Genomic DNA, 27,278 nt, shown 5'->3' on the forward strand with positions numbered 1-27,278 from the left:
TATTTAAAAAAAACTATCCCTACATCTATGCAAAGGTATGTACATCTAGAAGATTATTCCTTGCAATATTGTTTGTAGTCGTGAAAAACTGGAAACCATCTAAACATTTATCGATAGGGGATTTGCTAAGTTCAGACCAAGGCAAAGAATTAATAGTGATGATTTTCACAGGTAGAATTGGAGGGTCAGTGGGGGATTTCACTCTTTTTCTTGTGTGCCTTTATTTTAATGTTTTACTATATTAAAGAGTACTTTTACAGTAAGAAAAATAAGATATTTCGAAAGTTATTTTTAGAAAAAGCCTCAAAATTATTTTGATAGAATAATAATGCAAAATAAGCACTCACAAGTATATGACAGCGTTATATTAAAAAGATTAAACTGTAGTAATAAAGGATAATCCCAGGAATCCGATGATGCTTTATTATAAGAAAATATATTTGTAATTTATCAAAAAGTGAAAAAAAATAAATTTGACCTTTGGCAGCTTTTCAAGTAACCTTTTGGTTTTAAGAAAAAACAGTGTATAAATGTATAAAGATCATGGTCTCAGGTACCTTCTACATGCTGTTGATTACTAAATTCATAGCTGTTTGAATATCTCAAAGGATGCAGTAGCTATTAATTGAGAAGGACTGTGAGAGAAACAGGTTATTGTTATTATTTTGGGGAAGGGAGTCAGGAGTTTGTTTTTGACACATTTCATTTGAGATGTCTTTTAGACATCCAACTGAAGAAATTGAGTAGACTGTTGGTGAGCAAGTTTTCGGTTCAAGAGACAGGGCAAATTTGGAGATATGAATTTGGGAATCAGCAGTGTATAGATGTATCATGATTTTTATACATGTGTCAGTTGCAGCACTTACCTCATTATTTTGTCATTGTTTGTTGACATATTTGTCTGTCTACATTAAAATCCTTGGGGGCAGAGACCACATCTTGTTTGACATTTTAATATTTCATTCATGGCAATCTTGCCATGATGTGAAGCTGTAGGTTTGTTTTCTTTGGATATGATTGACTGGAGCTATGATTAACTTAGGCTTTGTCCAGGGAAAGCCATTTTTCTTAAAACTAAAAGGTTATAGCTTAAAGGCAGCCAAAGGGGAAACCAGTTGTTAATTTATAGTTTATGATCAAAGCTTAAGATTTTTATTATCTCTAGGTATTTAAATCTTGCCCTCAATTGCTGATATCCTTGTGTCTCTAGGAAATAACATGCCTTTTGATAGCTCAACTCAGTACACAGTCATAATCTAGGCACAAATGGCAGCTTTAACCAAGACCAGGCTTGTTGCCTTCCAGGAAATAAACTTCATGCCAACTCAGACTGTTGGCAAGCACCATAGATATGCCTGAGATTTGTTCTCTTTGAAAATGGTCGGTTTGATCAGTGTGGTCTACAGACTGATTTCTGTCCATAAACCCCCTCCCTCTTTTTTTTTTTTTTTTGTCTGCTAAGATACACTTAAAAAATCTTTTTTTTTTTTTTGGTCTGCTTAAATATAGGTTAAATACAGAAAAAGAGAGTAGGCATATAGAAAGTTTTATAGCAATCAGTCACCGTAATTTTATGTCTATTGAATTTAGTTTTCAAAATTGTATTTTGTGTGCCTTTTTTCATTTTTTTTCAGTAATTCATTTCGTTGTATTTAACAAAAGTATCAATCTGCAACAGATTGAACTTAAAAAACATTGGTCCTTCCTCCATAGTTTGAGAAACCGTGCACTAGTTCATATCACGAAGCACATCATAGATTGAGAGCTCAGATAAATCAGTGGCGACGAGGTGGGTGAACGTGTAGTAAACAGGCATGGATCAGTATCTCCAGAACATGTGTATGCTTTGAAAATAATTCTGCAATGGTCCAAATGTTTGTGTCCCTACTCCCCACCCCAATTCATATATTGAAATCCTAACCCCAAGGTTAGGCCCCATCTCCCGATGACCCCATCTCCTAATATAAATCCTCACCTGGAGGTTAGGATTTATATTAGGAGATGGGGCCTTTGGGAGGTGATTAGGTCATGGTGGGACCCTCACAATTGGAACCAAGGCCTTTATTTTAAAAGCCTGAGAGAGATCTCTCCCCTCCTGTCATGTGAGGACACAGTGATATGCTGCCTGAACCAAGACACAGGCCCTCACCGCACAGTGAATCTTCCAGAGCCTTGATCTTGGATTTCCCAGCCTCCAGAATGGTGAGAAATAAACATTTATTGTATATAAACCCCTAAGTTTATGGCACTATTATAACAGCTGAAATGGACTAAGAGAAATTCTTTACTCCATTTTTCGTATCATGACTTATTGAAGGAGGTATGATATGGTAGCATGAAAAGAGGTAAAGAACCACCCTACTGCAGAGAACAGAAAAGGTTTGGAGTTTGATTTTTGTTGATTAAGCTGCCTGTGATCTCAAGTCTGGCATTTAATGGGCAGACTATAAGGTATGTGACTACTGCTGGATTTTGTAAACATTTCATTTTAGCATTCAAGCTTTAGATGTGTCTTTCTGTATCAGTACATTGTTTTATGCTTTCCTAAAAGCAGCCTTCTGGTCTACAACCTCTCCATGCACTGAATTCCTAACTTTATTTTTTAGCTCCTGGAACACTTTTATACCTTTCATCTCTCTTTTGATACTTCAAGCAGAAGCTATTTAGAGACACACTGTGAATAAATCATTTTAGTCAGTTCCTTAATACTTTTATTAACCATTATTACCTCCTATGAATAATTTTATTTCACTTTTATTAAATAAGCAGAGGTAATCTGCATCAGAGAATGCAAATAATGGCTAACTTGGTAATTTTAGGAAAGAGAAACAGGCAGATATAGGCATAGAAGTAAAGGGAAGCTAAAAGAATTCTAACAAACTGACACCAAGAAACCAACAGCAGGAGGAGTAGAAAACAGAGCACTGGGAAGAGAGACAAAATTGCGATAATCATAATTTCCTCGAGACAGTGTTTGGAGATGGTTTCCCTTTGTTTTTCATTTTTTTGTAATTTTCCAGATTGTGAACATTAACCATGTATTACTATTATTATAGTTAAAAATTGTTTGCATATATCCCTCCCCCATACGTGTGAGTAACTTAAGTATAGGTAACAGAAGCAAACTGGTGGGTTTGGTATTCTAGTTATGATATTCTTGCTTTTATGGAGCATAAAAATCATTGTCAGATTCTTCCTTCTTGGTGATTTCCCCAGTGGCCTCCCATAGATTGCTTCTTCGTCTTTGTAAAGATATATGACAGCAAATCTCTACCAGTTAATGAGCACGTGAAAAGCTATCTATCTAAGGGCTGTGTGTTTTGCTACTTACAAAGCCGTAAAGATGTTGACAAAAATAACTGAATCCCTGTAGGATATTCTTCATTTTTCATCAAGATGGACATTAGCCTCTTAAAAAAATTAACTGAGAGAAACTGTTGACTACCTTTTAAGTAACATCATCAAAGAAGTAAATGGCTTTGATTTTTTTTAAAAAGCAGTTTTTAGAAATTATGAATGGAATATATTCACTGATATTAGTAATCCAGAACTTCTGCATTAAACCTTCATAATTAATTGTAGTAATGCTTTTCTAAAAATTTACTTTGTCTATTGTATATTACACAATATTGTAATCTAGTTTTAGTACCAGGAATTTACACTTAAATTGGGTAAAAACAAAAGTTAAATGAAAAACATTTAACTTTTTAAAGTTATTTTTATTTCCGTCTCTTTTATTAAATTCTTTGTTTATAGAAGACTGCACTTACCGTTGCTCTGTTCTCATATTTTATAAGCACTTTGTTAAAGAGATAGTGTGTCTCTAAAGTACAAGTTGGTTTCTTCACCAATTAAGAGTTCTTCCATTTGGGGGAGATGGACTGTATTTTTGTGATGCTGCCATTTGTTGCTCAGAAAACTTCTATTTTTATTAGAATTGCCTTGAGAGCCAATTTTTGAGCCATAAAACGTTTCATTCACTCACTCAACAAAAATGTATTGAAGGCTTACTTCTATCAGTTCTCTCTAGATGCCAGATATACTGCAGTGAGAAAGCCACATGGTTACTGAACTCACAGAGCTTACAGTGTGGTGGGGGAGACATTAATGAAAACACACACGTGAAATACACAGGCCTCTGAAGAAAAATTATCATAAAGATAATAATTTAGATAGGAGGGAAATGGGCATTTAGGGAAGGCATCTCTGGTAATGCCAGAGAAAGGGTGAAGACCATGAGCCAAGGCCCTGGATTGAGCCACAACTTGGCACAACTCATTAATTTATAGGAATCTCTTCTTTTTGATCTCAAATGCTTTCACTCAACTGAATAAGCCATTTTAGCAATAATGCTTGCCTCTGGATTACTGCCAAAAGCTACCTTGATTAGCAGAGAGTGAAGATTTGTGACCACTGAGGATATTCAGAGTGTGTCACTGGCTCTGAAGATATTTCTAAAAGATTTTCAGTTATATTTTGAGCTGTAGCAACATCAAGGAAATAATTTTGTAACCTCTCTCCCAAGATGACTTTGAAGGAAACGTATTTATAAATTCTGATGTGTTTTTTCAGCCACATTATTTAATAACCATTCTTGATGTAATGAGAAAAAGACTGTGCCTCTTTTCAGAGAAGCTCAGTCTACTGCTTTCTTTTCCTTCTTGAGAAAGTGAACACTGAGACAAAATAATCTCTGCAACAACGAAGGAAGTTCTGTTTGACTCAGTTGCTAATTCAATGGCTGAAAGAGATCAGAGAAACAGTTTGATATGTGGGAACATTAGAAACTTTGAGGGGTTTGGGGTTAGATAAACATTGACCTTACCACTCACTAGCTCTTTGATCTTTGAAAAGTTACTGAGCCTCTTTGAGCCTTTGTTTGCTAATCTGCCCAATGGGATTAATACTACAAACCTCTTAGGGAGCACTGCAGATTAATCTATATAGAGCTTGAATCTAGTAGGAACTGAATAAATATGAGCTCATGCCTACCTTCCTCTTTCCAAACCCCTCATCCTTTTATCTGTTACCATAGATGTCAAACTCTATGAAATCCAGTCATTTAGCTTAAAGTACGTATGTTGTTTTCATGCTTTCCTTCCTGATATTGTTTAAAGTTAATTTTTAGGAAAACATTTTAATGCATTGCATAAGATGGCAATGCTAGGGTTAGGGCTAAAGAAAGACAACATCCTTGAGTTTTTCTACAGGTAGATTTCATTTTTTATCTTAATGATAAGGCCAGAAAGTGCCAAGAGATGTTAAGTGTCCAGAAAGTTGGAAGTGTTGGTTTGGGTTAGGTAGAAGGTATACAATGAAAACATCTTATATAAAATATTTAATAAAGTCAGTTTGGTTCTCCACACACACAAAAATGACATACTGATGATTAAAAACTGAAACATGGCCAGGCGCAGCAGTTTCACTCCTGTAATCCAAGCTACTTGGGAGGCTGAAGCAGGAAGGTTGCTTGAGGTCAGGTGTTCAAGACCAACCTGAGCAACATAGTGAGACACCCCCCCCCAAGTCTTTAAAAAAAAAGTGAAGATTTAAAAATTAAAACATTGTTACAAGTGGGAAATACCAGAGGTAACATTAATGAAAATTAACTATTCTAATTTCAAATGAATCATGGAATTAATAAATGTGTTCATATATGGTCTGCTTCAGCTAGAATATATCTCTCTTGTTTGCAACTCTGCGGTCATGAAGTCAACCCTTATGGCACTTATCATTGTCTGCTTTGGTAAGTGCCACGTACCATTGTGTTTCTTGACATCAAGGACCATGTCTAATTTATCTTGGAGCCTACCATACAGAGTCCTGGTGCTGATGGTGAATTGCATTTGACAGTAACTAAAAAGATGGTGGGTTATGGAGAGGTTAAGTAACTTGCCTGTTCTAATTTTGGGTGTTGTTTATGGGGGCAGCTATGTCCTTGAACTTGCTGTAATGCTGTCATAATGGGTACCCCAGGTGCTTATCTAAGGGTGGGCTGTCTGTTTTCAGCCCCATTAGAAGACAAAAAGATGAACTCCTGAGCAGAGCTGACACCATGTGACAATTGTGCCTCCTCTGTGTTTCACGTATCTGATTGTGATGTCACTGTTTTGATGTAGCAGTTATTATATTTGGAAACTTAGCTTAGAATGGAGCACTCCTAGTCTGTTGTTTGTTAGTGCACATAACTATTTAGAATCTTCAAGAATCCGGTTTGATGCTTATTTACAACTGAAGATTCATAAGCAAATATACGTTATTGAACATTTGTATCCGTTGGCTCCTTAGAGTTGCTCCATCCATTTGTGATGCATGTTAATAGAGAGTGAAATAAAAATACTTGCATTTAAAGAGCTACATCTGTTTTGTGCATGAGTCATCTGAAGTTTGGACAGCTATTCTGATCAAATAAATAAATCTTCCTCCAGACAGGTGGCTTACTTGAATACGTCTAACTTATTTTCAGTTCCCTCTGGGAAATCTTACATTTAGCTGCAGTCTCTAAACTGTTTTATCTGCCAAGGATAAGCTGGCAATGGGAAGCTTTAATTAGAATTAATGGGGCTTGCCATGGAGAAATTTAGAAAATGTCTACTACCTTTTAGTGGCACAAATATGGCAAAAATTTAGGCATTGTCTAAGTCATCACTGAACAAACCTTATTACACGAACATATTTTTATGAGAATTCAGAATGTCTGAACTTAGAGTGTCTGAATTTAGATTGTCTTAAAAGAATGTACGTAGTTAAAATATTTAGTTGGTCTACTATTAGGGAAGATAAATTTTTTTCACTTCCCTCCTTTGGCATTATTTTCTTCCTATTCCATAGCAAATTAGCAAACTAAAATGTAAGTCAGGTGGTGGGGAGTGCTTTTAAAATTAGGATTTAACAGAAAGTAAGTACACATTTTGTCTGAGTGAAATTTGTCCTTCATATCTATCTGTTGCATGTCTGTTTGTCTAAACTGAAGGTATTTGTTAAAAGCATCACCATAATGAATAGTAATTCAGCCCTTTCCAGGCCTAGCAAAAGCATTTGCTCATGTAACATTAAAATATTGAAAAGAAAGAATGCATGCCTTTTGATACTAACATGAACTTTAAGATTTCTGAATGGAAAAGTAAAATTTAGCTATAGTTTTATAATACATAAAAGTGCCTGAACACAAAACACTTGATTAATTCAAAATTTAAGAAATGTTGGCAATAGAAAAGAATTTTGCCTATAAGTTTTCTGTGAAAAATTATGTAAAAGGCTTACAGGAAAATGTAAGTTGTAAACATGTAAGGGGAGCAGGAGAATTATATTGCAAAATTCACAGTGTAAAACTTCTCAATTAGTTTACAGGCAATGGTATTCAGTGATATTCATCATTGCCCCATGCCATTTGTCTAGAATTGTGTAAATTGCTACATAATACGATATTTTAATAATTTGAACGTATCTTATGATTTTGTAGTTTTGCATTTAGAGTCTCAATGAAGTGCTTCAAAAGTGGTAGAAGATACTACAGGGACTAAGAAAACTTTTATAAACACTGTGATGCTTTAACAAAAACTCAGCCATGTACCTGTAAATATCAGAACCCAGTAAGGGGAGCTAGCAGCTGTTGAGTGTATGCCTTGTCCAGGCAGTATGCATGCATCATCTTGGTTTGTGTCATCATCCTGTTTTATAAATGAGGACACCAAAAACAGGCAGGATGGTTAGCAAGAACATGGGTTGAGGTCAGATATGGCCCCAACCCTCTCTGTGGTGTTCATATGTAAGTGGGTGACTTTGGATAAGCTGTTGAACTGGGATTGCAGATGAATACACTGGTCAAGAGGAAGAGTTTTGGTTTACGATTCTTGACTAAGTTCTAGCTGTAGTAGTTATCAGTTCTGCGATCTCCATAAACTTCATCTGTAAAACAGGAATGATAACACTAACTCATATATTTGTTGTGAGAGTTAAACAAAGTATATAAAGAAGTTAACATGGTTTGTGGAAAACAGCAAGTGCTGATACATTGTCAGTGATGAAGATAATGCTGCTACTGCTGCTGCTGGTAGGGTTGGTAGGGTAGAACTCTTACAGAAACTGAGGCATGTCTAATTCCAGAGCACATGCTTTTCCCACTGACTCTGGTCCTGGAAAAGATCAGACAGAATGGTATGGAAATGTGCCTTGAATCACAAGCAGTTGTCGTTTTTGAAGTAGAAAAACTCTTTCCAAAAATATACAAATTATGGACCACTCTGCAGATGGAAATTAGAACCAAATGCATGGAAATTAGAGCCTACTAAGAGAGAAAAACAAGACAACGAATACATCCATACCTTGACCTCTGATAGCAGTAAGTGCTCTGAAGAAATGCAGCCTAAGTGATTAGATTTAACAGACAGGTGTGAGGGAAAGATGACTCTAGTTGCTTAAGCACCTGGGTGAATGGGGGATTTATTTCATGAAGGGGGGAATGCTGAAGGAGAAGTGAGTAGCCGAGGAATCGAGAGTATTGTCTTGGCTAGTACAATTTGAGATACCAGTTGTATATTTCAATGCAGATGTGGAATAAGAAGTCAGATGTGTGACAGTGGAGCTCAGAGGACAGGTTGGCATGACAGTGTTGATTTGGGAGTCATGAGATTGGAAAACATCCATGAGGAACCCCTCTATGGGGAGAAGAGAAGGAATCTGGGCTCTGGGGCATTCCAAAGTTTGGATATCAGGAAGCAAAGCTGAATCCAGAAAAGGAGACTGAACAGAGGCTTCCAATGATACAGAAGTAAAACCAAGAGAAAGTGGTTTCTGAAAGCCAGTGAAGGGAGTGTTTCAAGAAGGAGAAAGCCACTGTTTCCAATGCTGCCCTTAGTTTAGGTGAGATAGCAGAGACTTGATCATTGAGTCTGCTTAGTGGAGGTAGTTGGAGAGCTTGACAAGAACAATTTCAGTGAATTTGTGGAGAGGAAAGCCTGCTTAGAATGGAGTTGAGGAGACAGTAGAGCCAAGAAAGTGGAAGTAAAAGGTATAGAGACATTGATTGATTGATTGATTGATTGATTGATTGATTGAGATGGAGTTTTGCTCTTGTTGCCGGGGCTGGAGTGCAATGGTGTGATCTCGGCTCACTGCAGACTCCACCCGCCAGGTTCAAGCAATTCTCCTGCCTCAGCCTCCTGAGTAGCTGGGATTACAGGCATGCACCACCACGCCCAGCTAATTTTGTATTTTTAGTAGAGACGGGGTTTCTCCATGTTGGTCAGGCTGGTCTCAAACTCCCGACCTCAGGTGATCCACCTGCCTTGGCCTCCCAAAGTGCTGGGATTACAGGTGTGAGCCACTATGCCCAGCCTGGTGTAGAGACTTTTAATTAGCTTTTCTATAAACCAGGGCAGGAGAATAAGATATGAACTGGAGAATGATACGGGTTTTTTAAAAGGTTGATTTTTCAGTTTTATTTTACTATGGATGATACTACATCAACGTTCTATGCTGATGAAGAAGATCTAATAGATAGGGTAACTGACGTTGGGATTGAGGGAGAGATAATTATAGGAACAATGTTCTCCATAGGCTTAAAGAGTATGATCAACATCCAACATAGAGAGGTTGATCTTTTCACATTTAGGATGGCAGATGATATGGGCCAAGATGCAGGGAGATTGCAGATTTGGTGGGAAGATGAATTAGTTCTCTTCTAATTGCTTCTGTTTCCTCAGTGAAATAAGAACTGAGGTCATTAGCAAGTGCAGTATGATGGATGAGTCATGTTAATTAACCATCATCTGCATAAACTGCATTCTTGGGCAGCAGGCTCTTGGGAGATCATTTCGCAATAGAATTTTGCTTTGGGGGCTATGTTCCCTGCCCTACTTTGGCCATAAGTGCTGTTCCTGTGTTCCTGCCATGTGATTCTTAGAGATAACAATTGAGCATCAGTGAAGAGCCTACTTTATACCTTCATTTTTTCACTGGTAACTCTGAAAGAGTATATTTTATCAGATGGTAGTCTAAGAAGTAAAGCAGCAAAATCAATTTATATATATATAAATATAAATTCTATATATATAATTTTTATATATTATATATAATTTATATATATTATATATAAATTATATATATTATATATATATATATATATTTTTTTTTTTTTTTTCTGGAGACAGTCTTGCTCCATCCCCTTATCTCCCAGGCTGGAGTGCAGTGGCGTGATCTCAGCTCACCTCCGCCTCCTGGGCTCAAGCAATTCTTTTGCCTCAGCCTCCTGAGTAGCTGGGATTACAGACGCAAACCAACATGCCCATCTAATATTTGTATTTTTAATAGAGATGGGGTTTTGCCATGTTGGCCAGGCTGGTCTTGAACTCCTGACCTCAGGTGATCTGCCCACCTCAGCCTCCCAAAGTGCTGGGATTATAGGCATGAGCCACTGTTCCCAGCCACATTTTTATTTTTTCTTGTAGGCATATATGTTGTTCCAAACCCCTAACATAAACTATATGGATTGTTATAGAGTGTGTCAGAAGGTAATGGGAGGAAGCAACTGCACTATGAATTTACTCCCTGTCATAAAGAAATTATATTATAGAGCCTTTCATCCACCCAGAGATGCTGACATGACTCAGGCTGATTCTGAAATGATGGAAACAGGTTATGGTTAATAAACTCTTGTACTTTTTGCCAGAAAAGATAATATTTCAAATTCTTTTTTAATGTTAGACCTTAATAGAAATAAATGCTTATTAAGTGAAAAACATCTAAAGGAAATATTTTTAAAAACCAAATTATATTTTTATTTAGTTCAGTAATCATTCATTGAGCACTTATAGTAAGCTAAACTATGGGAATAAACAGTTGCATAATTACGAATGATTCAATGACTTTGATCTTGAATTTGTTGCATACCTGCAGCTGTTCTACATTGTTTATTGGGTTGTATTTTGTCTTATTCCCGAAATGATTTTAGGAAACTTATGGAAGATACATTCAAAAATGTAAATAAATATAAATTATAGGAACTAAATAAAAATAAAAACATAATAATATGGGAAGTTAAGAATTAGAAGAGAAAATCAACACTAGGGGAAGAGCTAAAATATATATTAGTGACCATAAAGGCTTAAACACTTGTTAAAGATTTGTTGCATATTTGATTCTGAGCTTCTTATCAGCCATACCAGAAAGAAAAATGCAGTCAGTTACATGATTCTTATTGTTCACAAGGGGGAAAAAAGGTCACTCAAGGGAAAAAATACTTGCACTGGCATCTATATAGTTTTTTACATGAGTTTTCCTATAGGGCATACCCAGTGTGAATGGTGAAAAGTGTTGATAGCCAATGTAATAATGCGACTTACAAAGTTACTTCTTGAAGCATCAGGACCCTGATATTATTTTGGTGATCAAGAAAAAGATCAGAATTAGAGATGAAAATTGTGTGTGCATGTGTATGTTTTGTTTTTTAAAACCAAAAGATTGAACTTTGGAAGTAAAAGAGACAGGCCATGGTAGAATTACCTAAGGACTTGGGGTAAAATCTTGGAGATGGCCTGCATTAAGGGTAGCAGAAGACAAGAATCTCATAAAGGTTGCTGAAATGAAACAAAGGAATGTTAGAGGAGGAACAAAATTCTGTAGTATCACAAAAGGCAAAGGTACCAATGAGTGTATTAAAAAAGAATCATCTAAGGATATGAAATGCGAAGAGACCACTTCACTGTTGGTATTACCAAGTAGAGTTTAATTAATGACTTTTTGAGAGTAGTTTCAATAGAATAAGAAAGGGCAACTTTCTTCACAGAATTGGAAAAAACCACTTTAAAGTTCATATGGAACCAAAAAAGAGCCTGCATTGCCAAGTCAATCCTAAGCCAAAAGAACAAAGCTGGAGGCATCACGCTACCTGACTTCAAACTATACTACAAGGCAACAGTAACCAAAACAGCATGGTACTGGTACCAAAACAGAGATATAGATCAATGGAAAAGAACAGTGCCCTCAGAAATAATACCACACATCTACAACCATCTGATCTTTGACAAACCTGATGAAAGCAAGAAATGGGGAAAGGATTCCCTGTTTAACAAATGGTGCTGGGAAAACTGGCTAGCCATATGTAGAAAGCTGAAACTGGATCCCTTCCTTACATCTTATACAAAAATTAATTCAAGATGGATTAAAGACTTACATGTTAGACCTAAAACCATAAAAACCCTAGAAGAAAACCTAGGCAATACCTTTCAGGACATAGGCATGGGCAAGGACTTCATGTCTAAAACACCAAAAGCAATGGCAACAAAAGCCAAAATTGACAAATGGGATCTAATTAAACTAAAGAGCTTCTGCACAGCAAAAGAAACTACCATCAGAGTGAACAGCAACCTACAGAATGGGAGAAAATTTTTGCAATCTATTCATCTGACAAAGGGCTAATATCCAGAATCTACAATGAACTCCAACAAATTTACAAGAAAAAAACAAACAACCCCATCAACAAGTGGGCAAAGGATATGAACAGACACTTCTCAAAAGAAGACATTTATGCAGCCAAAAAACACATGAAGAAATGCTCATCATCACTGGCCATCAGAGAAATGCAAATCAAAACCACAGTGAGATATCATCTCACACCAGTTAGAATGGCAATCATTCAAAAGTCAGGAAACAACAGGTGCTGGAGAGGATGTGGAGAAATAGGAACACTTTTACACTGTTGGTGGGACTGTAAACTAGTTCAACCATTGTGGAAGACAGTGTGGCGATTCCTCAAGGATCTAGAACTAGAAATACCATTTGACCCAGCAATCCCATTACTGGCTATATACCCAAAGGATTATAAATCATGCTGCTATAAAGACACATGCACACCTATGTTTATTGTGGCACTACTCACAATAGCAAAGACTTGGAACCAACCCAAATGTCCATCAATGATAGACTGGATTAAGAAAATGTGGCACATATACACCATTGAATACTATGCAGCCATAAAAAATGATGAGTTCATGTCCTTTGTAGGGACATGGATGAAGCTGGAAACCATCATTCTCAGCAAACTATAGCAAGGACAAAAAACCAAACACCACGTGTTCTCACTCATAGATGGGAATTGAACAATGAGAACACTTGGACATAAGAAGGGGAACATCACACACCGGGGCCTGTTGTGGGGTGGGGGAAGGAGGGAGGGAAAGCATTAGGAGATATACCTAATGTAAATGACGAGTTAATGGGTGCAGCACACCAACATGGCACATGTATACATATGTAACAAACCTGCACGTTGTGCACATGTACCCTAGAACTTAAAGTATAATATAGATATAGATATAAACCAAAAAAACAACAACAAAAATAAAAACAAAAAAGAGAGGGCAGGCTTAGAGAGTAAAGTGTCAGTAATGGGAAAGTGTGTATAGACCTCTTCTTTCAAGGAATGTAGAGGTGACGGAATTGTAGGTTGGTAGACTTGGGATAGAGGGATTGATTGGCAGGCAAGGAAGGGGAATAATAGTATACAAGATCCCAGAGGAGGAGGGAGACCTGACATGTTCAACATAGATGGGGTTCAGAGAGGAAAGAGTCACCATTTTTGCTGAGCTACAAGGAAAAAACAAACAGAAATACCGAGAATCTTTGTGTTGGAAAGGAGGTGATATGTTTGGCTGTGTCTCTACCCGAACCTCATCTTGAATTGTAGTTCCCATAATCCCCATGCATCTTGGGAGGGACCTGATGGGAGGTAATTGAATCATGGAGGCAGTTACCTCCATGTTGTTCTCGTGATAGTCAGTGAGTTTTCATGAGATCTGATGGTTTAATAAGGGGCTCTCCCGCCGCACCACCCCACACCACCCTTCACTCTGCATATCTCCTTGCTGCCACCATGTTAGGAAGGACATGTTTGCTTTCCCTTCTGCCATGATTGTAAGTTTCCTGAGGCCTCCCAAACCATGCCGAATGGTGAATCCATTAAACCTCTTTCCTTTAGAAATTACCCAATCTCGGGTATGTCTTTATTAGCAATATGAGAATAGACTAATACAGGAGGGAAGCTATAGGAATTTGTATCAGATGGCTTCTGAAGTGGTTCAAGATTTTTGAGGTAATTTGCAAAGTGAGGTGAAATTATGTGTGGATAGGGAATCTATTTAAGTCATGACTCTTCAGGTCAAAATACAATGCTTAGAACATACCTTTTTGAGGTTATGTAGATACCATTTTCTGTCTTTAAATATGTCAGTTCTTTGCTTTCTTAGAAATAATTTAGCTTGCCTTGCTACCTTTACACCATCCAACTCCCACAGGTGTATTTCTTTCTCTTCTCCTTCCCTCCTTTCATTAAAAGGCCAAATGGATATATATGACAATGAAGTAAATGAGCTTTATACCAATAGGCTAAGTAATTTATGAATAGTACTTTTTAGAAAAGTGCTAGGAAAATGGTCCTTCACTATTTTCCTAAAACATTTATAGAAACTTGATGAATAATGAATGGGAATAATTTATAATAGCCACATACTTCACTCAAATAGAACACTTGTTTATACTCCTACACAGCAGTTACGTCATGGCTGTATTTTACATAAGGAGTCATATATTTTTAATGTAAATGTTGCTAGAATAGTTTCATTCAGTAGATTTATAGAATCTTGGTGTCTTAAGAGATCTCAGAGGACAGGGTATCCCTGAGAGGCATTCAGCTAGACATTGCTTCACTTCTGCCTAAATTGTGCATTCCAGTGATCATGAGCCATGCTAAAATACAGCATAAGTAAGTCATCAATAAGTTGAATAGCAAGGCTAGGATCGTGTCTACATCTTTGCTAATGAATATAATGCTAGACTTTTTATATATGCATAACAGATTTAATCAATGAAAATATGTAGAAACAAGTTTTATTTTACAGTTGAGTTTTGCAGTACAGTGGGAAGATTGCATTTTTAAAAGACAAAATAAGACAGCATTCAGAAAAAGTAGCTGGATCAAAGCAATTTCTAAGTAGAAACTCAAATTTCAGTCAGTATTTTAAATAGACACATCCTGACTCCCTTCACAGATTGCCACTGACCATATGGTAACTGCAGACATGCCTCAAAATAAAACAGCCATATGTAGATTTTCAAATACTGACCTCATCCCTAGAGAGCCATATTTATCTAGAAGAGCATCTCAAGCCATATCAAGTAGAATTATGATTTGTGTCATGTTCAAAGATTAGAAGAATCAGCCTAATGAAAAACAATCACAAGTTAAAAGCAAAATGCCAAGGAAAATAAGGTTAGATACCCACAGACATTTAAAAAGCAAAGGCATCTGGAGACGTATCTTTCGAATTCTCCTTGCCCAGTCCTTATACACAGTAGGAAAGCACATAAAAGTAGCATTAAAATCTATCCTTTGCTATGGCCATCAGAATGGATTTAGGGGAATGCTTAAGGGATGTTCAATAGGAGTGCTTGGCATGCGTATTTCTTCTCAGACTAGCAGTCACTGGATGCAAATATTTTCTGTCTGCTGAATGTGCTAATGGAATACCAATATTATTTTTTTCTGATTTCTATTGTTAAAATTTCTAGAGCAGAACATGTGGAACTCACTTCTATGGTTTCCTGCTGTTAATCATTCTCTACTGAAATTCTGCCAGTTTTCCAGAACATTTAGCTTTGTGGGCATGTGTCTGTGAATTAAAAACATGGAAGAAGGAACAGAATTGTTGCAGGAATTTGGAACAAACGTATTTATATATTCAGTGGTACCTCACTTACCTTATCAAAATCGGGGTGGAGAAGGGCCAGAAAAGGGGATTCAGGAAGTAAAGGTCTACAAGTAATAAGAAGATTCTGTAATGATGATCATTGTAACTACAAAACCTCTCTCTCTCACGCTGTATTTATACATATACATACTTCTCTCTCTCTCTACACACACATACCCCACCTCTCTCTCTCTCTCTATATATATATACACACACATATCTCTACACACATATGCATACATTTTTATATTTATATATGTGTGTGTATCATATATATATATGTATATATATATGAAAAAAAGATTTTAATGACCTCCTTGTGGACAGTCAAGCCCCGCATCCCATAGGTGTAGTATTATGCTAGCAGATTTCTCATGTCCAAGTTTTGTTTAAATCTGAGCACTCAGGGATATGCCAGTTGCCTAAAATTAATAATGTTAATCATTCCTAAATGTTCTTTAAGAGCTTTAGTTTTTCCTTTGCATTCCTTTTAATGTAGCAGTATTCCATTGGATTTGGTTCAGTGATTGTGTTTCAGATATAGTGATATATCATAGGTTTGCCTTCAAATCAAATACAGTTATGATCCTGAAGGAAATTACCCTTATAGGCCAAACTCTGAAAATTGTACTCTATCCTAAAAGGTCACTGAAATTTCTGAACTAATCTTTATAATACATGAATAAACCTAAACATTGTTTTTTACAAAGCAAGGCCCCTCACTAGTGTATGTCACTGGGTATATAAGTAGAAATCTGTGAAATTTATTTTTGAAGTATTATTTTGGTTTCTTGGTACGTAAATTAGATTACTTTGTTCTAAGCCAGGTTTGTAAGTAGTTTTTATAAGTCATTTGAACCCATTCAGATTACTCAGGCTCTTTCACTGTGTTATCTCATTTTGTACTCTTCAGTTTTGCTAAATGTAACAAGAGGAGACTTTAACAGAAAACCTTAAAATGTTTTCTGCAATAAAAAGATCAATTCTTCATAGAAATCCAATAGCATTGTAAAATTAAAACTAATGTTCCAGCATAACAATGTCCATAAACTTGCTTTTCAATATTAATTCATTTTTGGTATTGATCTCATAAGAGAGTGTTTAGTTACCAACTGCTTTAGGCCATGAAATGTTTTGGGGCAAAGAAAATTGAAGGGATTGTTTTGGTATTATGTTGCTCTTAACAGATTTTTCAGGAATACATAAAACTGTGTTAGTTAGCTGACGTCTTTTCTGTTATTTAAGTTGTATTTAATTGGGAAATATTATATCTTGTCATTTGTATCTGATCGTTTTATTGGAGAGGTTTTTTCCTGAAAATTTGTAAAATAAGACAAGAAGACTAAATGGCTTATCTAATAATTTTTTTTCCCTATAGAAATCTAGATTTTGATTCATACTTAATGTGTAGATCAGCCTTTCCACTAAGGTTCTCAAAGGTGGCTGGCCTTCTTTACTAACTGAAAGCAGGTTCAGCAGCCTCTTATAGCTTTCATGGAAAGAGTTTAATTGACCAAGATAGACTGTGTGTTCGTCAGCCTTAAGAAGAGAGATTTGTTTTATTTATATGCTATGATATAGGATATGATGGGATTGTCTTTATGAGAAAAATAGATCCTAAGATCCAGCATTCACCTTGTGACCTCCAGGACCCTGTGCACCAACCCTCTTGCATATGGTGACCAAATTCATGTATGCATCTTCCTTGTAGGCTCTGTCAGTTATGTTCCCGACATGGTAAAGATAGTTTTAAATCTCAAGTGTCCTAGCATAGCTAAACAAATGGAAGATATGGTTATATGTCTTCCTCCTTTTCCCATAGCATTTACATTCTTCCATAACCATTTATGCTTCTTATCTATTTTAGGAATGGCACCTTTATAAGTAAGTGAAAGATGAGAGACTGGAAAGTCCATACTTTGAATTAACTCTTCTCTTCCATGAATGTAATGCTTTACTTCCTACCACATTTTGGAGAACTTAGCACTACCCTTTTTTATAGAACATCTTTACTCTCTCTTTATTTAATGACTACCACTGGTATTTTTTAATATGTAAATTCAATAATTTTTCTTTTTCCTTTTTTAGTGGTACAGGTAATAGAAGAATAGAAAAAGAGAGTTGAGGGAGGCACAAGAACTACTTTGAAATTAGAGAATACATTTACAGCCTCATATGTTCAGTTCATTTTTATATATATAGTTCTGGGATATTTTTGGAATAATTATGATTTTCTGAGAATCATGCTGACAGAAAACATCGTCTCTTTCTTTTAAGATGTTACATTTCAAGGTACCCCCTTATGTTTGCAGTAGTCATACTTCCGGAATCTGGGGGACAATTTCAATTTTTTTAAAAGATACTCTGCCCCAACATAAGATCATGGGCCATTTAATTCAGGCTGAGTTTTATTTTTTGATAGCTTTATTCATGATTACTGTTATATATAAAGCCAAATATAGCATGAATCATACATGGTTAGCTTTTCACCCTAATTCTCATTAGTACTTATTTGTTGAATGTCTGAATCTAAAAAGGGAATGTGCTAATAGAATATTACTCAATATCCATATAAAACTTAAATATCTATACAAATACAGTTTCTTTAACCAAGCAAATGATTAATGTTTAGGAGCATAGTTCATCTCAAAATGCTCTGCTCTGATAGAGATTCAAGAATACTTGATTTCTTGGGAGCCTACATGTGATCTAAAATGAAGGCAGGGGAATGGAATAATTCTGATTTATCTGTAGTTGTAAGAATAGTTTGGCAGTACATATCTTGATTGAACTTGATAGAACTGTCATTTATTATGGGAGCCTGTTGTCTAGGCCTTACTCATTTATGCCTAGTGTATTGTTAGTAATCTGTGTAGGAGTGTTAAATATAAAGGAAAGAAATTATAAGTATAGAATGCATTTATTCTTTATGTTAATGAATCTATTTGAAATATTTTGTGGAATCTTAAATGTGAAGGGTAATTGTTTATTTGATTACAGAGAAGGAAAACCTATACAATTTATTGGCTATTTTTTTTTTTTTTTTTTGAGACGGAGTCTCGCTCTGTCGCCCAGGCTGGAGTGCAGTGCCGTGATCTCGGCTCACTGCAAGCTCCACCTCCTGGATTCACGCCATTCTCCTGCCTCAGCCTCCCGAGTAGCTGGGACTACAGGCGCCCGCCACCATGCCCGGCTAATTTTTTTGTATTTTTAGTAGAGACGGGTTTTCACCGTGTTAGCCAGGATGGTCTCGATCTCCTGACCTCGTGATCCGCCTGCCTCAGCCTCCCAAAGTGCTGGGATTACAGGCGTGAGCTATTGGCTATTTTTAATGTAAAACTTTGAAATTGTATTCAGCTATGGAGAAATTCTACTAGAGAGCTTATGGATGAAATCATAGCATCAGTAGTTGAATTAATGTGGGATGTATTTCTCATGCATTTCCACCTTTAATTATGAAAACACCTGGAGCTCAGGGAAGGTAAGGAACCTGCACAACATCACACAGCTTCTAAATGGCCAAGATAGAGTCAAACCTGAGGTTCCCTGATTTGGAGAAATTGTACTATTCAACACTGATTATGGTTGTATAGTCTTTAGCAGATGCAAGTCATATATATTCTTTTTTTCCTTGCATATAGTATCTATTGAAAAACCGGGTAGGTGAGAAAACTTTATTATATCACTAAGAATGACAGCATATTGTGAAAATACTGTCAGAATACCATCAGTCAAGTGTGTCTGTCCTTTCATTTAAAAGTGGCTTTGTCTAGTGGCAGGCAGCATGGCACAATAAGGAGCCATGAGGAGTTCAGGCAGAGATGCATAAATGGGTGACTGTGAGTATTCTAAGAAATCTACTGGACATGATTTTTTTGTCTCTATATGGGATCTGGAAATTCTGCCAGAGAGGCATTTGAGTGATGCCTTCAAGAGTAACCCATGGCTGGGCGTGGTGGCTCACGCCTGTAATCCCAGCACACTGGGAGGCCAAGGTGGGCGGATCACTTGAGGTTAGGAGTTTGAGGCCAGCCTGGCCAACATGGTGAAACCCTGTCTCTACTAAAAATACAAAAATTAGCTGGGCATTGTGGTGTGCGCCTGTAATCCCAGCTACTCAGGAGGCTGAGGCAAGAGAATCACTTGAACCGGGAGGCAGAGGCCATAGTGAGCTGAAATCATGCCACTGCACTCCAGCCTGGGTAATCCATAGGGCTTTTCTCAGGAATGCAAAGGTGGTTTGATGTTACAAAGCTATTATTGTGACTTACTGTGTAATGCTCATCTCCATAGAGGGAGAAAAGGCATTTGATAAAATTCATTGCTTTTTTAATTAAGTAAACACCCCATATTTATGGTGTATATGTGATATTTTGGTACATGTATTAAAGTTCATTGTTTTTTCTCCTTGGGAGGTTGAGGTGGGAGGATTGCTTGAGCCCAGGAGTTTTGAAGTTACAGTGAGCTGTGATTGTGCTGCAGCTTTCCAGCTTAGGTGACAGTGTGAGACTCTGTCTCATAAAAAGAAAAGAAAGGCCGAGTGTGGCGGCTCACACCTGTAATCGCAGCGCTTTGGGAGGGTGAGGCAGGAGGATTGCTTGAGCCCAGGAGTTTGAGACCAGCCTGGGCAACATGAAACCCTGCCTCTAAAAAAAAAAATTTTTTTTAATTAGCCAGATGTGATGGCATGTGCCTGTGGTCTCAACTACTCCGGAGGTTGAGGCGAGAGGATTGCTCGAGTCCAGAAGTTTAAGGCTGTGGTGAACCATGATCATACCAGTGCACTCTAGTCTGGGGCACAGAGTGAGACCCTGTCATAAACAAAAAAATTATTGCTTATTGATAAAAGGTTAGCAAACCAGGAATAAAAGGGAACTTCCTAAATCTGTTTAAGGATACGTATCAGAAGCTTTCATCAAGGATATTACTGATGAAACTTTGGAAGCATTCTCTTTAGGCCAGGCATGGTGGCTCATGCCTGTAATCCCAGCACTTTGGGAGGCTGAGGCAGGTAGATCACTTGAGGTCAGGAATTCAAGACCAGCCTGGCAAACATGGTGAAACCCCATCTCTACCAAAATTATAAAAAATAAGCTGGGCGTGGTGGCGTGCACCTGTAGTTCCAGCTAGTTGGGAGGCTGAGGCAGGAGAATTGCTTGAACCCAAGAGGCAGAGGTTGCAGTGAGCCAAGATCATGCCACTGCACTCCAGCCTGATGACAGAGCGAGACTCCGTCTCAAAGTAAAAAAAAAAAAAAGAAAAAAAAAGCATTCTCTTTAAAATCATGCAAGGGCCAGGCACAATGGCTCACGCCTGTAATCCCAGCATTTTGGAAGGCCAAGACGAGTGGATCACTGAAGGTCGGGAGTTCAAGACCAGCATGGCCAACGTGGTGAAACCCCATCTCTACCAAAATACAAAATTTTGCCAGCTGTGGTGGCAAGCGCCTGTAATCTCAGCTACTCGAGAGGTCGAGAAAGGAGAATCGGTTGCACCTGGGAGACGGAGGTTGCAGTGAGCCAAAATCACGCCACTGCACTCCAGCCTGGGTGACACAGTAAGACTCTGTCTCGAAAAAAAAAAAAAAAAAAAAAAAAGAATGAGACAGGAAACCATTTTTCACCATTTAATAAACGTTGTACTGAAAATACTAGCCAATATTAGGCCGGGTGCGGTGGCTCACGCCTGTAATCCCAACACTTTGGAGGTTGAGGTGGGTGGATTACTTGAGGTCAGGAGTTCGAGACCAGCCTGGCCAACATGGTGAAACCCTGTCTCTACTAGAAATAAAAAAATTAGCCAGGCGTGGTCATGCGTGCCTGTAATCCCAGCTACTCAGGAGGCCGAGGCAGGAGAATTGCTGGAACCTGAAGGCAGAGGTTGCAGTGAGCTGAGATCACGCTGCTGCACTGCAGCTTAGACAATAGAACGAGTCTTCATCTCCAAGAACATACTAGCCCATATTATAAAGGAATAAATAAAGCTGTCATTGTTTGCAGAAGTCTATGTAGAAAACTCAAGAGAATGTACAGAAAATCTTTTAGAATTAATAGAGTTCACCAAAATTGGTGGATATAAAATTAACATACAAGTGCAGCATCAAAGAGGAAATGTAATGTTAAAAAAGATACCAATGATAATAGAAACCAAAATGTCAGGTACTGCGGAGTCAATATTATGAAATATGCATATAACTTTAGAGAAAAATAACTGATATTTTAGCAGACCCCAATAAAGATATATTTACATATAGGAAAAAAAAGTGGCCCTGTCTATAGACAATGCTAACAATATAGCTATTTAAGAAAATTATATGGACACGGGGAGGAGAACAACACACACTGGGGCCTGTCTGGGGGCCAGGTGAAGGGAGAGCATCAGGATAAATAGCTAATGCATCTGGGGCTTAATGCCTAGGTGATGGGTTGGTTGATAGGTGCAGCAAACCACCATGGCATGCATTTACCTGTGTAACAAACCTGCACATACTGCATGTGTATCCTGGAACTTAAAGTAAAATAAAATTTTTTAAAAAAGAAAATTATTTATTTAGAAAGGATACTTCCTCTTTTTAAATAAAAGTTTTCTAGAACAGTAATTCTTCGTAATTTTTTCCTCAGCAACATACCACACTCCCATGACTGTTAAGAAGTTTGAAATTCGTTCAGTTGAGAATTGCTGAGGAATGCATTTTATGTCTGCTTCATTTATGTAGATACTTTTGACAAAGAAAATATTTTAGAATTTAGAAAGAATTCTTGATAGTAACAGAAATTGGTTTTTGAAAACAGTATTTTAGTGGTATTAAGACCTATAATCATCTCCTCTTCTAAGTAGATAAAAATCTTTACATTAGCAACCTAGAATAATAATGACTAGATTAACACAGTCATTGCATACCGGCTCTAATGTACCATGATCAGCTTACAAGCACGCATCTATAGACAACTGGCCCATCACAACATCTTGGCAGATTGATTGCCTTGGAGGATTTTGGAATGTATTGGCATAAATGCCAGACTGTGAAAGAATGATTGAACCACATGGGGTTGAATTCATCAATAGCAGCAGTCCATTCTTTCAAGCAGAACATGTGCCAAGCACCAGCTTGTAATCACAAACATCATCTGCTGCATACTGAAGAGGAAAACAGCATGGGTGTGCTCAGGATCTTGGTGGTAGTTTCTAATTAATCACAACATTGTTTAGCAACTTGGAGTATACTCAAATTGCTTCATCCATGAGTTCTCAATCCCCATACTTGCTCTGGTGTTTCTCTTTTTTTCTCTTCTTTCCTTCTTTTATTCCTCATATTCATCAAGGAAATATTTACTGAATGTCCTCTATTTACATGATCCTGAACTAAGCACAATGGGAAGTAAAATGATAAATGAGCAAAGCCTGAACTACACACCCGACATAATCCAGCACAGAGATCATAATTCACTATGGAACAGAGATCAGGGACCTAGTCCCCAAAACAAATTAGCCAGGAGTGAGAGCCTGGTCCAGTCCTTCAGAATTGCAAGGATGGGATCCCAAGCAGAAGGAACATTGTAAGAGACAAACTTGTAACAATATGGGACTCCTTTGAGTAAAACAGATTACCCAAAAATTGCTGAAGCATTGCCTATTGGAGGAGAAGTAGTATGAAACAAATCTTCTCAGGTGGGCTGGGGCAGGAGTGTCCCCTTCATGAAACAGGCCCTGATGGTTCTGTTATCAATGGTTTTGAACAAGTGGAGGATTCAGTGGGGTGCTTTAGCCAACAGGTGGCAGCAATGTGGAGGCGGGATGGATTGGATTCGGTAGAGACTGGGGATGTTGAGACCACATATTAGGCTTCTTATTGAACACATGAATAGTATGTGCCAGGAACCTTATTATCTCTAATCCTCAAATGGATAGTACTACTCTTAAATCCATTTTACTGAAGGGGCGATGGAGACTTACAGAATCTGACAGTGGCTACATTGTAGGACTGGTATGTTAACACTGGTCTGTGTGAACACTTTCCACAGCCGTGCACTGTCCCACTGGGAGATGGATGCCAGCCAGACAGGCAGTAGAAAGGTGGGGAGGCAGAGAGGTACAGGTGCAGAACAGAAGAAATCTTTCCAATGTTTTGTGGAAAGAAGTTAGGCATACATACATTAATTCTGATTAAAACTTGGCAATGTATTAGATTCAGGATATACGAAGAGAGAAGGAGCACTCAAAAGCCATGAATCTTGATTTACTTTGAAATTAGATAACATGGGGTAAAGAACAAGTTTGGGGTGAGAAATGAGGACTTCTGTTTTGTATGTACCTGAGTGGCATACCTCTTGTGGGTCCTTCCTTATGCCTTAATCTCATAATACTGTATATGTACCTCTGTTAGAGCACTTACACCATTGTGGCATAGCTTGTTTTGTTTTGGTGGATGACCCCATCCTGGTATTATGAGCTCCTCAGGGGCTGGGCCTCCTCACGTTTCTGTCCCTAGCATGGAGTAGGCTCATGGGAAGCGCTTCAGGTATGATAAGGAACTAGGGGATTCTTGGCCAGAGAGACAGGAGAAATCAATGGAAGTCCAAGGAGGAGGAATGCTTAAAGTGAATGTTGTGAGAACATGATTGGGAGCCAGTTAGAGATGAGTGAAAGGCTCCCCTGATAGCACGCAGGACCTGACATGCTGAATTTGTCCCAAAATGAGTGTGGCTCATTTTTGTAATTATTCTCAAACAATGCTCAACTCCCTGGATGTGGGAATGGAGAACTCCCTGGATGTGGGAATGAAACGAGTGGCTTGAAGTAGATAAATCTGGAACTGAGGCTGGATAGAGTGGCAGGTGGGACCATGAAAATGATGAATAAAATGAAGTGGAGGAATTGCAGTCGTAAGGAGCACAGAGTATGTTTGTTACTATAGCTTGGAAGTGTTTCAGTTTTGTTTTGTGTTACTTCTACTGTTCATAAGTTGTTGATTTTTTATGCTAAGAAAAATAAGCTTATTTAAGTGGGCATACAAAATATCTTGGCATTTGTGGCATGAACAAGATGTCGGCCCAAGTTCTCTCTCTAAACACTTACTAGTTTGTGACCTTGGAAGAGTTATCTAATCCCTCTGTGTTTAGTTTCCTCTTTTCTAAGATGGTGGTAGCAACACTTGGTCTCTCTGACTTCACAGGACTCTGATGATGATAGGAAATTGTTCATAAGGCATGAAGGGTTATTGAAGTATTAGATAATCCATTGAGATTTGAGCAAATGCTTAATACTCTTGGTGATTGTGTGAGAATGGCCGCCTCTGGTTGCATTCAGAAAAGGATCGTGGTGTTGGGGGATCTTGCTGTGCTTGATTGTAGCCCAATTATAGGGCCCTAAATTGAGGAGTGGGGAGAATAATATTTGAAGCTGAGCAGTGATTATCTTGCTCCCAGTGAGGCCCCTGCTTTCTCCACAGGGGCATCTTTACTTTATCAGCAGTGGGGAAGCCTCCTACAGTTTGCATCTTGTAATCCATTAGTCACAAAGTGTTCCACTTTTTCATCCTTAACTTTAATATTAATACAAGGTAAAACTCATAAATAAATAAAACAAAAAGAAAGGGAAGAATAAGAGCAAGAAAAACCTTGAAGAGATGTTAAGGGGGCTTCATCATTGGCAGTTCTCTTTCAGCAGTCTCACAGCAGACTTCATTACTTCAGTTTGATCAAATATTGTTGTTTCTAATAACCCCCTTGTGTTCTTACTTAAGGGAATATCATGCTCTTTGAATATTGAATTTTTTTTCTTATCCAGTTCACCATGTCAGCCTTCCTGACATCTAGAGTCTCTAGATTATTGGTGAAGCTTTTTCTTACTTTTGTTGTTGATTTTTAGCAGCTCTATTGAGGAATAATTTACATACAATAAAAAGCATGTATTTAAAGCATATAATTTGAGACGCTGGCATATGTGAACACCATGAAACCATTACCACAACCATGCAAGTGAACATATTGCTGCCTCCCCAAAACTTCCCTTGGTGCCCCTTTGTAATTCCTCCCTCCACAGGCAACCATTGATCTGCTTTCTGTCAAGTTATTTGGACTTAGAGTTTTCTTTGGGGGAACGTTTTTAACAAATTCAGTATTTTTAATAGCTTATAGGGCTGGCTACTCAGGCTATTTCTTCTTGAGTGAGTTTGGAAGATTGTATCTTTTAGGGAATTTGTCTGTTGCATTGAAGATGCTGAATTTAATGGCATAAAGTTGTTCATGATACTCTTATTATTTTAATATCTGTCCTGAGTTCACCTCATTTACTCCTGATATTGGTCATTTGTGTTTCTGGCTTTTTCCTGGATAGTCTGTGCATTTGTTTTCTATGGTTACTATAATAGATTACTACAAATTTGGTAGCTTAACGCAGTAGACATTTATTTTCTCACAGTTGTGGTGGCCAGGTGTCCACTCCTGTCCCACACCCCCTCCAGAGTCCGTAGAGGACAACCTCTTCCTTCCTTTTTCCAGCTTCTGGGGGCACCTGTCATTCCTTGGCTTTTGGCTGCATAGGTCCAATCTCTGCATTTGTCTTCTCTGCTTTCGTCTCGAATCTTCGTCAGCCTCCTCCTAATAAGGATACATGTGATTGCATTTAGGGAAAACCTGGATGATCTAGGATTGTCTTCCGATCGCAAAATTTTTAACTTAATTATATCTACAAAGTTTATTTTTGACATCTAAGATAATACAGGTTTCAGGGATTAGGATGTGAATATGTTTTGAGGGGCCCTTATTTAGCTTACCATAGCTTGGCAGGAAGCTTATCAATTTTATTGGTCTTAAAAAAACAATTTTGGTTTTATGGATTTTTCTCAACTCTCTTCTTTTCTACTTCATGGATTTCCATTTTGATCTTTAGTAATACTTTTAGCATGTGCATACTTTGGGTTTCACTCGTCTGTCTTTTTCTGGTTTCTTAAGGTTGAAGGTTTCCTAAGAGATTTCTTGCAGTAATTTTACCTGTTACACTTTAGCTCCATTCCACAAATTTTTATAGGCTATGTGTTTAGATTCTTTCAGCTTTATATTCTTACTAATTTTCATAGAAATGTGTTATTTAGTTTCCAATTTGGGGGATGTTTTCCAGTTGTCTTTCAGTTACTGATTTCTATGTTAATTTCATTATGGTCAGGATATTCTTAATATGACTTGAATCCTTTTAAATTAGTTGAGACTAGTTTAGAGCTCAGAATATAATCTACCTCAGGTAAATATTCTAAGACATTGACCATACAATTTAAGAATGCATATCCTGCTCTTATTTGGTGGAATGTGGTTTAAATGTCACTTATTAGGTCAAGTTTGTTGATAGTGTTCTTGGAGTCTTCTATATCCTTGGTGAATTTCAGGATACTTTTTCTGTCGGTTACTGAGAGTGATGAAATATGAGAGTACAATTGTAGGTTTTTCAATTTCCCTTTTCTGTTGTGTCAGTTTTTCTTTCAAGTATTAATATTTTGAAGCTCTCAGTAAGTGCATACACGTTTAGGATTGTTAGATTCTC

The 27,278-nt window shown here is 37.5% G+C and overlaps 1 protein-coding gene across 2 annotated transcripts in view; it reads left to right on the forward strand.

Moving 5' to 3' along the window:
• Positions 1-27,278, forward strand: part of SLC2A13 (solute carrier family 2 member 13) — a 337,234-nt gene that overhangs the window by 117,867 nt on the left and 192,089 nt on the right. The gene's annotated exons all lie outside the window — the stretch shown is intronic.

This window comes from Pan troglodytes, chromosome 10, assembly GCF_028858775.2.
Source record: "Pan troglodytes isolate AG18354 chromosome 10, NHGRI_mPanTro3-v2.0_pri, whole genome shotgun sequence".
Classification (NCBI taxonomy): Eukaryota; Metazoa; Chordata; class Mammalia; order Primates; family Hominidae; genus Pan; species Pan troglodytes.